General features: G+C 42.3%; 1 pseudogene; it reads right to left on the bottom strand.

The window, feature by feature from the left end:
• Positions 1-8,875: 8,875 nt before the first annotated feature.
• Positions 8,876-10,133, bottom strand: LOC118641306 (annotated as a pseudogene).

Below are 10,133 nucleotides of genomic sequence, written 5' to 3'. Positions count from 1 at the left end.
CAAGATGAACTCAAAGAGGCCCACATAAAAATACATCATAATTAAAATGCCAAAGGTTAAAGACAAAAAGAGAATTTTTTTTTTATCCTCACCTGAGGACATTTTTCCATTTTTTGTTCAGATAGAGTGGGAGGGAGAGAGAGGAAGAGAGAGAGAGAGAGAGAGAGAGAGAGAGAGAGAGAGAGAGAGAGAGAAACATCGACGTGAAAGGGACACATCGAGTGGCTGCCACCCACACAACCAACCAGGGCCGGGGACAAACTGCAACCGAGGTATGTGCCCTTAGCGGGAACCGAACCCGGGTCTCTCTGGACTGTAGGCTGATGCTCTAACTGCTGAGCCAAATTGGCCAGGGCCGAAAAGAGAACCTGAAAGGCAGCAATAGAAATGCAATTAGTTACCTCCAAAGAAGCTCCCATAAAGCTATCAGCCGATTTCTCAACAGAAACACTTCAAGCCAGAAGGGACTGGCATAAAGTATTCAAAGTGATGAAAAGCAAGAACCTACAACCAAGACTACTCTATCCAGCAAGGCTATAATTAAAAATTGAAGACAAAATAAAGAGGTTCTCAGATTTTAAAAAAAACAACAACAAAAAGCTAAAGGAATTCATTATCACCAAACCAGTATTACAACAAATGTCAAAGGACCTGCAAAAAAAAGAAGAACAAGAAGGGGGAGAAGGAGGAGAAAGAGAAGGACATATGCTTATATTCCTCTCTACATATAGAGAAGAACATAGCTATAAAGAATAAAATAGCAATAAATAAGTACCTATCAATAATAACCTTAAATGTAAAGAGATAAATGCTCTGATCAAAAGACATAGGGTAGTTGAATGGATAAGAAAACATGACACATATATATGCTGTATACAAGATACACACAGACCGAAAGTGAAGGGACGGAAAAAAATATTCCATGCAAATGAAAATGAGAAAAAAAAGCTAGGGTATCAATAGTTATATCAGACAAAATAGACTTCAAACAAAGGCCATAACAAGAGACAAATAAGGGCACTACATAATACTAAAGGCATCAATCCAACAAGAGGACATACCCTTATAAACATATATGTGTCCAATACAGGAGCATCTAAACATATAAAGACAATCTTAATGGACATCAAGGGAGACATCAACAGCAATACAGTCATACAAGGGAATTTTACAACCATACATCAATGGGTACATCTTCCACACAATAAATCAACAAGGCAGCAGTACCCTTAAATGACACACTAGATCAAAGGGATTTAATTGATTTACAGAACATTTCATCTCAAAGCAGTAGAATATACATTCTTTTCAAGTGCACATGGAACATTCTCAAAAATAGACCACATGTTAGGACACAAAATAAGTCTTAATAAATTCAAGAAGATCAAGCATCTTCTCTAGCCACAATGCTATGACACTAGAAATCAACTAACTAAAAAAAACTAAAAAATACTCCAAGATATGGAAGCTAAAGCATGTTATTAACCAATGAATGGGTCAGTAATGAGATCAAAGAAGAAATCAAAAGTTACCTTGAAACAAATAAAAACAAACACACAACAACCAAAAATCTATGGGACACAGTGAAAGCAGTCCTAAGAGGGAAGTTAATAGCACTACGGGCCTACCTCTAGAAGCAAGAAAAATATCAAATAAACAATCTGACCATACAACTAAAAGAATTACAAATAGAACAACCCAGAGTAAGTAGAAGGAAAGATATAATAAATACCAGAGAGAAAATAAATAACATAGAGTCTAAAAAAAACAGTACAAAAGAACAATGAAACCAAGAGCTGCTTCTTTGAAAAGATAAACAAGACTAACAAACCAGACTCATCAAGAACAAAGAGAGCGGGCCCAAATACATAAATTCAGAAATGAAAGAGGAGAAGTAACAACTGACACCACAGAAATTCAAAGGATTGTAAGAAAATACTATGAACAACTACATGCCAACAAATTGGGCAACCTGGGTGAAACAGATAAATTCCTAGAAACATAATCTTCCAAAACTAAGACAGAAAGACTGAGAAAACCTGAATAGACCAATTACAACTAATAAAATTGAAGCAGTAATCAAAACATTCCCGGCAAACAAAAGTCCTGGACCAACTTCTCAGGTGAATTTTACCAAATATTCAAAGAAGAACTAACACCTATCCTCTCAAACTATTCCAAAAAATTCAAGAGAAGGGAAGACTTCCAAGCTCTTTTTACAAGGCAAGCATGTCCTAATTCCAAAACCAGATAAAAATATTACAAAGAAAGAAAATTGTAGGCCAACATTCCTGATGAACATAGATGCTAAAATCTTCAATATATTAGCAAACTGGATACAGCAATATATTAGAAAGATCGTACACCATGACCAAGTGGGATTCATCCCAGGGGTGCAAGGCTGGTACAATATTCCCACATCAATAAATGTGATACACCACATAAACAAAATGGATGAAAATCATATGATCATATCAATAGACGCTGAAAAAGCATTCAACAAAATCCAGCACCCATTTCTGATAAAAGCTTTTAGCAAAGCAGGAAGAGAGGGAACATACCTCAACATAATAAAGGCCACATATGACAAACCCACATCCAACATCACACTCAACGGGCAAAAACTGGAAAGCGTTTCCAGTAAGATCAGGGAAAAGAAATGTCTGTTTCCGTCCCTCTGATTTAACATAGCACTGGAAGTCCTAACTACGGCAGTCAGACAACAAGAAGAAATGAAAGGTATTCAAATCAGAAAGGATGAAGTAAAACTGTCCTTATTCACAGATGCCATGGTATTACGTATGGAGACCCTCCTCAAAAGAACAAGATCTGATCAATGAATTTGGCAAAGTAGCATGATACAAAATTAATAGTCAAATATCGGCGACATTCTTATACACCAATAATGAACTATCAGAAAGAGAAATGAAGAAAACAGTCCCATTCACTATTGCAACACCAAAAGTAAGGTCTCTAGGAATAAACTTAACCACAGAAGTAAAAGACCTGTGCTTGGAAAATCACAGGACACTGAAGAAAGAAGCCGAGGGGCACATACAAGTTCGTGGACTGGAAGAGTCAACATCGTTCAAATGCCCATACTACCCGAAGCAATCCATACATTTAGTGCAATTCCTATTCAAATATTAATGTCACCTTTTACAGATCTAGAGCAAATATTCCAACAATTTATATGAAATCCAAAAAGACCCCAAATAGCCACAGCAATCTTGAAAAAGAACAAAGTAGGAGGGATCACAATACCGCATATCAGGTTATACTACAAAGAACAGGCATATAGATCAATGGATTAGAACAGAGAACCCAGAAATCAACCCAAGACACTATGCTTAATTAAAATTTGACAAAGGAGGCAAGGACCATACAATGGAGTAAAGACAGTCTCTTCAATAAATGGTGTTGAAAAAATTGGAAAAGTACATGCAAAATAAAATAAAAAATGAAACTAGACTACACACACACACACAAAATGAAACTAGACCACCAACTTACACAAGAATAAATTCAAAATGGATAAAAGAATTAAATGTAAGTCGCAAAACCATTAAATCTTAGAAGAAAAATATAGGCAGTAAAATCTCAGACATTTCTCATAGCAATATTTTTGCTGATATATCTCCTTGGGCAAGGGAAACAAAGGAAAAATAAACAAATGGGACCACATCAATTTAAAACGTTTTTGCACAGCAAAAGAAATCATCAACAAAATGAAAAGCAAACCTGCTGAATGGGAGAAGATATGTGTCAACGATAAATCGGATAAGGGGTTAATAACCGAAATATGTAAAGAACTTAAACAACTCAAAATGAGGAAGACAAACAACCAAATTTAAAAATGGACAGAGGACCTGAATAGACACTTCTCCACAGAGGACATTATAGATGGCATGAAAAAGTGCTCTACATCACTAATCACAGAGATGCAAATTAAAATGACAATGAGGTACTACCTCACACCTGTCAGAATGGCCACCATCAATAAATCAACGAACAACAAGTGTTGGCGAGGGTGTGGAGAAAAGGGGACTCTAGCACACTGCTGGTGGGAGTACAAACTGGTGCAGCCACTATGGAAAACAGTGTAGAGTTTCCTCAAAAAATTCAAAATGGGCCCTGGACGGTGTAGCTCAGTTGGTTGGACGTCATCCTGTGCACTGAAGGTTTCCAGTTTGATTCCTGATCAGGGCACCAACAGAAAAACAAAATTAAAAATGGAATGTCTTTTGACCCAGCAATTCCACTTCTGGGAACATATCCTAAGAAACCTGAAACACTAATTCGAAAGAATATATGCACCCCTGTGTTCACTGCAGTGTTATTTACAATAGCCAAGATCTGGAAACAGGCCAAGTGCCTGTCAGTAGATGAGTGGATACAAAGGCTGCGGTAGCACTGGCTGGTTTGGCTCAGCGGACAGAAGGGTCTCAGGTTTGATCCCCCTTCAAGGGCATGTACCTGGGTTGCAGCAGCCAATCAGTGTGTCTCTTTCACATTGATGTTTCTCTCTCTTCCCCCTCCCTCCCTTACACTCTATTTTAATTAAAAAACAACAACAACAACAACAAAAAAAACAATGAAAAAATATTCTCAGTTTAGGATTAACCAAAAAAAGAAAGAAAGAAAGCTGTGATACATTTACATAGTGGAATGCTATGGGGCCGTAAGGGGGGAAAAAGGAAATCTTACCTTTTGCAACAGCAGGGATGGACCTGGAAATTATTATGCTAAGTAAAATAATCCAGTAAGAGAAAGGCAAATACCATATGATCTCACTCATATGTGGAACCTAATGAAGAAAAGAAAGTGATGAACAAAATAGAAACAGAGAAATGGACACATAGAACAGACTGACAGCTGTCAGAGGGGTTGGGGGTGGGGAATGGGATGAAGGAAGGTGAAGGGATTAAGCAAAAACACAGATAACAGTGTAGTGATAGCCAGAGAAAAAGGGGGTTGGGGGGAAAACAGGGACAGAAAAAGACTTTTTGGGGGGTGATGGTTGTATGCTGCAGTGTGCAGATGATGTTTTATTGAGTTGTATACTTGAAACCTATATGGTTTGTCACCCTAATAAATTCAATTTTAAAAAAAATGGATAAGTCACCAGGCTGAGAAATTTAAGGAATCGGCCCCAGGTCACACAGACTGTTAAGTGTTGAAGCCAGGACTCTACGTTGGTACTCTGCTTGTTTTCTGGATAGATGAAGAAATAGAACTTTTGGATCTCTGACTGTTGTGTAGATGTTGTGGAACAGTGTGAATATATGAACTTGAGCAAGTCCCCTTTCTATGGGCCTTAGTTTCTTTCTTTCAAAAAATGTTTTCTTTTCGGCCCTGGCCGGTTTGGCTCAGCGGTTAGAGCGTTAGCCTGCGGTCCGGAGAGACCCGGGTTCGGTTCCCGCTAAGGGCATGTACCTCAGTTGCAGTTTGTCCCCGGCCCTGGTTGGTCGTGCGGGTGGCAGCCACTCGATGTGTCCCTTTCACATCGATGTTTCCCTCTCTCCCTCCCACTCTATCTGTACAAAAAATGGAAAAATGTCCTCAGGTGAGGATTAAAAAAAAAAAAATGTTTTTTTTCGGACTTCCAGTCAAGATGGCAGGAAGGTAAACGCAGTATCGCGTCCTCCCACAACCACATCCAAGTTACAAAAAAACTACAGAACAACCACCATTCAAAACCGCCTGAAATCAAGCTGAATGGAAGTCCTACAACTACGGAATTAAAGAAGCTGCATCGAGACTGGCAGGAGGGGCGGTGGCGCGGCGCGCAACAGGTTGGTCCCACACCCACGTGTGGTGGATAAAAATCAGGAGGACACCTCGGCTGGGAAGGTCCTTCCTGAGGACTGAGGGGTCCCCGTCCCACACCAGGTGCCCTGCTCAGGGTTCCAGTGCCAGGAAGAGACTCCCCATAAATTCTGGCTGGAAAAACCAGCAGAAACTGAGGCTCAGGGAGGCTGAGGCGGCTGGAGCGCCAGGCAGCTCCTTAAAGGGCCCGCGCACGGACTTTCGGACTCTCTCCCTCTAAGCTTGGAGGGGAGGCAGCTCGAGGGGCACCAGAGACATACAGGGAAGAGCTGTTTGGCACTGGAGCGAGGGCTGGAGAGGAGGCTTTCTCCGGGACAAACGTGCTGTCAGAGGCCTTTGTTCCTTTGGTGAGCCCTTCCCTGGGGCGGCAGACAGTCCCCATATCTGGGACTCCAGCAACCTGGCTCACACTGGTAGCCCCGCCCTGCTGACTCCCTGAGGCCCCGCCCCGCCCCACCCCACCCAACTTTCAGGCCCACCCAAGCTGTTGCCACTTGCTTAACCATAGGATTGGCCTGTCTTGGATCCTGCTTCAGGTTTTCCTAAATTTTTTCAAACAACAGCATCTGGTCTCAGCTAGCCCCATACCTCTCGTTAAGTAATACACAGAAACAAACACAGGGAGGCAGCCAAAATGAGGAGACAAAGAAACAGGTCCCAAATGAAAGAACAGAACAAAATCCCAAGAAAAGAACTAAGCGAAATGGAGATAAGCAACCTAACAGATGCTGAGTTCAAAATACTGCTTATAAGGATGCTCAATGAACTCAGTGAGGGCCTCAGGAGCACAAAAAAAGACCAGTCAGAAATGATCGATGAACAGTTAGAAACGAAGGAGGCTTTAACTGAAATAAAGAACAATTTACACAGCTTCAATAATAGAGTACGTAAATCCAAGAAGCAAACCATCGATTTGGAATATAAGGAAGCAAAAAAACGCCCAATCAGAACAGCAAAAAGAAAAAAGAATCCAAAAAAAATGAGGATAGTGTAAGGAGCCTCTGGGACAACCTCAAGCGTGCCAACATTCGCATCTTGGGGGTGCCGGAAGGAGAAGAGCGAGAACAAGAAATCGAAAACCTGTTTGAAACAATAATGGCAGAAAACTTTCCTAACTTGGTGAAGGAAACAGACATACAAGTCCAGGAAGCACAGAGTCCCAAACAAGATGAACCCCAAGAGGCCCACACCAAGACACATCATCATCAAAATGCAAAAGGTTCAAGACAAAGAGAGAATCTTAAAAGCAGCAAGAGAAAGGCAGCTAGTTACCTACAAGGGAGTTCCCATTAGGCTGTCAGCTGATTTCTCAAAAGAAACTTTGCAGGCCAGAAGGGAGTGGCAAGAAATATTCAGAGTGATGGAAAGCAAGAACCTACAACCAAGATTACTCTATCCTGCAAAGCTGTCATTTAGAATCGATGGCCATATAAAAACTTTCCCAGACAAGAAAAAGTTAAAGGAGTTCATCACCACCAAACCGTTATTATATGAAATAATGAAGGGTCTTTTTGAAGAAAAAGATAAAATATATGAACAAACAAAATGGCAATGAATACATATCTATCAACAATGGAATCTACAAACAAAATGAACAGGCAGAACAGAAACATTCTTATAGATACAGAGAACATTTTATTGGTTGCCAGATGGGAGGGGGTTTGGGGGAATGGGTGAAAAAGGTGAAGGGATTAAGAAGTACAAATTGGTTGCTAAACTGACAAACCTCAAAGGGAAAGGGGCTGGGGGGGGGGGGGGAGAAGTAAACCAAAGAACTTACATGCATAACCAATGGACACAGACAATAGTGTGGGAAAAGGCGGGAGGGAGGCGGGAGTGGGGAGGAGGGAGTCAATGGGGGAAAAAAATGTGGAACATCTGTAATACACTCTACATTCAACAATAAAGATTTAAAAAAATAAATAAAATAAAAATAAAAAATGTTTTTTTCTTAATTGATTTATTTTAGAGAAAGAAAGGGAGAGAGAGAGAGAGATAGAAACATCTATGAGAGAGAACATCTATTGGCCACCTCCTGCATGCCCCCCGCTGGGGATCAGGTCCACAACCTGGGCATGTGCCCTGACTGGGAATCAAACCAGCAACCTCTTGGTGCATGGGTCAATGCTCAACCACTGAGCTACACCAGCTGGGCCGTTTTTTAACACTCTCTTGTATCATGACATTTTATCATTTCTTTTTAAGTTTTGGTGATTTTCAAGTAAAAAATAATACGATTCTCACTGTAAAATAATTCAAACATTATAGCCCTGGCCAGTTTAGCTCAGCAATTAGAGCGTCAGCCTGTGATCCAGAGAGACCCGGGTTCGGTTCCGCTAGGAGCGCATACCTCGGTTGTAGCTTGTCCCTGGCCCTGGTTGGTTGTGTGGGTGGCAGCCACTCGATGTGTCCCTTTCACGTTGATGTTTCTCTCTCTCTCACTCTCTCTCTCTCTCTTCCTCTCTCTTGCTCCCACTCTGTCTGAATAAAAAAAATGGAAAAATGTCCTCAGGTGAGGATAAAAAAAATTAAATAAATAAAAATAAATAAATAAATAAAATTTCGCCCTGGCCAGTTTGGCTCAGCGGTTAGAGCGTTAGCCTGCGGTCCGGTGAGACCCGGGTTCGGTTCCCGCTAAGGGCACGTACCTTGGTTGCAGTTTGTCCCCGGCCCTGGTTGGGTCGTGCGGGTGGCAACCACTCGATGTGTCCCTTTCATGTCGATGTTTCTCTCTCTCTCTCTCTCCCTCCCACTCTATCTGAACAAAAAATGGAAAAATGTCCTCAGGTGAGGATTAAAAAAATAAAATAAAATAAAAATAAAATAAAATAAAATTCCAACATTATCGATTAACTTTATCCTTTACCAAAAGGAAACTATGATTGAAGGGTTTTTTGTTTCTTGTAGCCCTTAATATGTATCTACATATGATATTATTTTTCATATATGCAAGCCTACTGTATTCTTCTGCAATTTGTTTTATTCACTCAAGTGTATAGACTTTCCATTTTAGTACTTATAGATCTTTCATTTTTTTTTTTTTGGTTGGGTACAGTGAACTTTATTGATGGTACATGACAAAGTAGGGCTCCCTAAGCCCCTCCCCTTCAGGGGGTCTGGGATGGAAACTCGAGGTCAGGAGATCTCAGTGTGTTGAGGGATCAGTTTGGGACAAGGACTCCCCAGCAGCTGAGGGCCTCTCTTCTCCTCGCTGGGGTTGGTGGTCCAGGGGGCTCTTACTCCTTAGAGGCCATGTGGACCATGAGGTCCACCACCCTGTTGCTGTAGCCGAATTCATTGTCATACCAGGAAACAAGCTTGACAAAGTGGTCGTTGAGGGCAATGCCAGCCCCAGCATCGAAGGTGGAGGAGTGGGTGTCACTGTTGAAGTCACAGGAGACAACCTGGTCCTCAGTATAGCCCAGGATGCCCTTGAGGGGGCCCTCTGATGCCTGCTTCACTACCTTCTTGATATCATCGTATTTGGCAGCTTTCTCCAGGCGGCAGGTCAGATCCACAACACACATTGGGGGTGGGGACACGGAAGGCCATGCCAGTTAGCTTCCCGTTCAGCTCAGGGATGACCTTGCCCACAGCCTTGGCAGCGCCGGTAGAAGCAGGGATGATGTTCTGGGCAGCTCCTCGGCCATCACGCCACAGCTTCCCAGAGGGGCCATCCACGGTCTTCTGGGTGGCAGTGATGGCGTGGACCATGGTCATGAGTCCTTCCACGATGCCAAAGTTGTCATGGATGACCTTGGCCAGGGGGGCCAAGCAGTTGGTGGTGCAGGAGGCATTGCTGACAATCTTGAGGGAGTTGTCATACTTGTCATGGTTCACGCCCATCACAAACATGGGGGCATCAGCAGAAGGGGCAGAGATGATGACCCTCTTGGCTCCACCCTTCAAGTGAGCCCCAGCCTTCTCCATGGTAGTGAAGACACCGGTGGACTCCACAACATACTCAGCACCAGCATCACCCCATTTGATGTTGGCGGGATCTCGCTCCTGAAAGATGGAGATGGATTTTCCATTGATGACAAGCTTCCCGTTCTCAGCCTTGACTGTGCCTTTGAACTTGCCATGAGTAGAATCATACTGGAACATGTAGACCATGTAGTTGAGGTCAATAAAGGGATCATTGATGGCGACAATATCTACTTTGCCAGAGTTAAAAGCAGCCCTGGTGACCAGGCGCCCAATACGGCCAAATCCGTTCACTCCGACCTTCACCATCGTGTCTCAGGGCTGAGGCTGCTGGCACTGCGCAGGAAGACGCGGCTGTCTGACGAATTGGAGGAGCA

The sequence above is a fragment of the Molossus molossus genome, unplaced genomic scaffold, assembly GCF_014108415.1.
Source record: "Molossus molossus isolate mMolMol1 unplaced genomic scaffold, mMolMol1.p scaffold_m16_p_28, whole genome shotgun sequence".
Classification (NCBI taxonomy): Eukaryota; Metazoa; Chordata; class Mammalia; order Chiroptera; family Molossidae; genus Molossus; species Molossus molossus.
The sequence above is the reverse complement of the archived record's forward strand: the minus strand, read 5'-3'. Positions and strand labels throughout refer to the sequence as shown.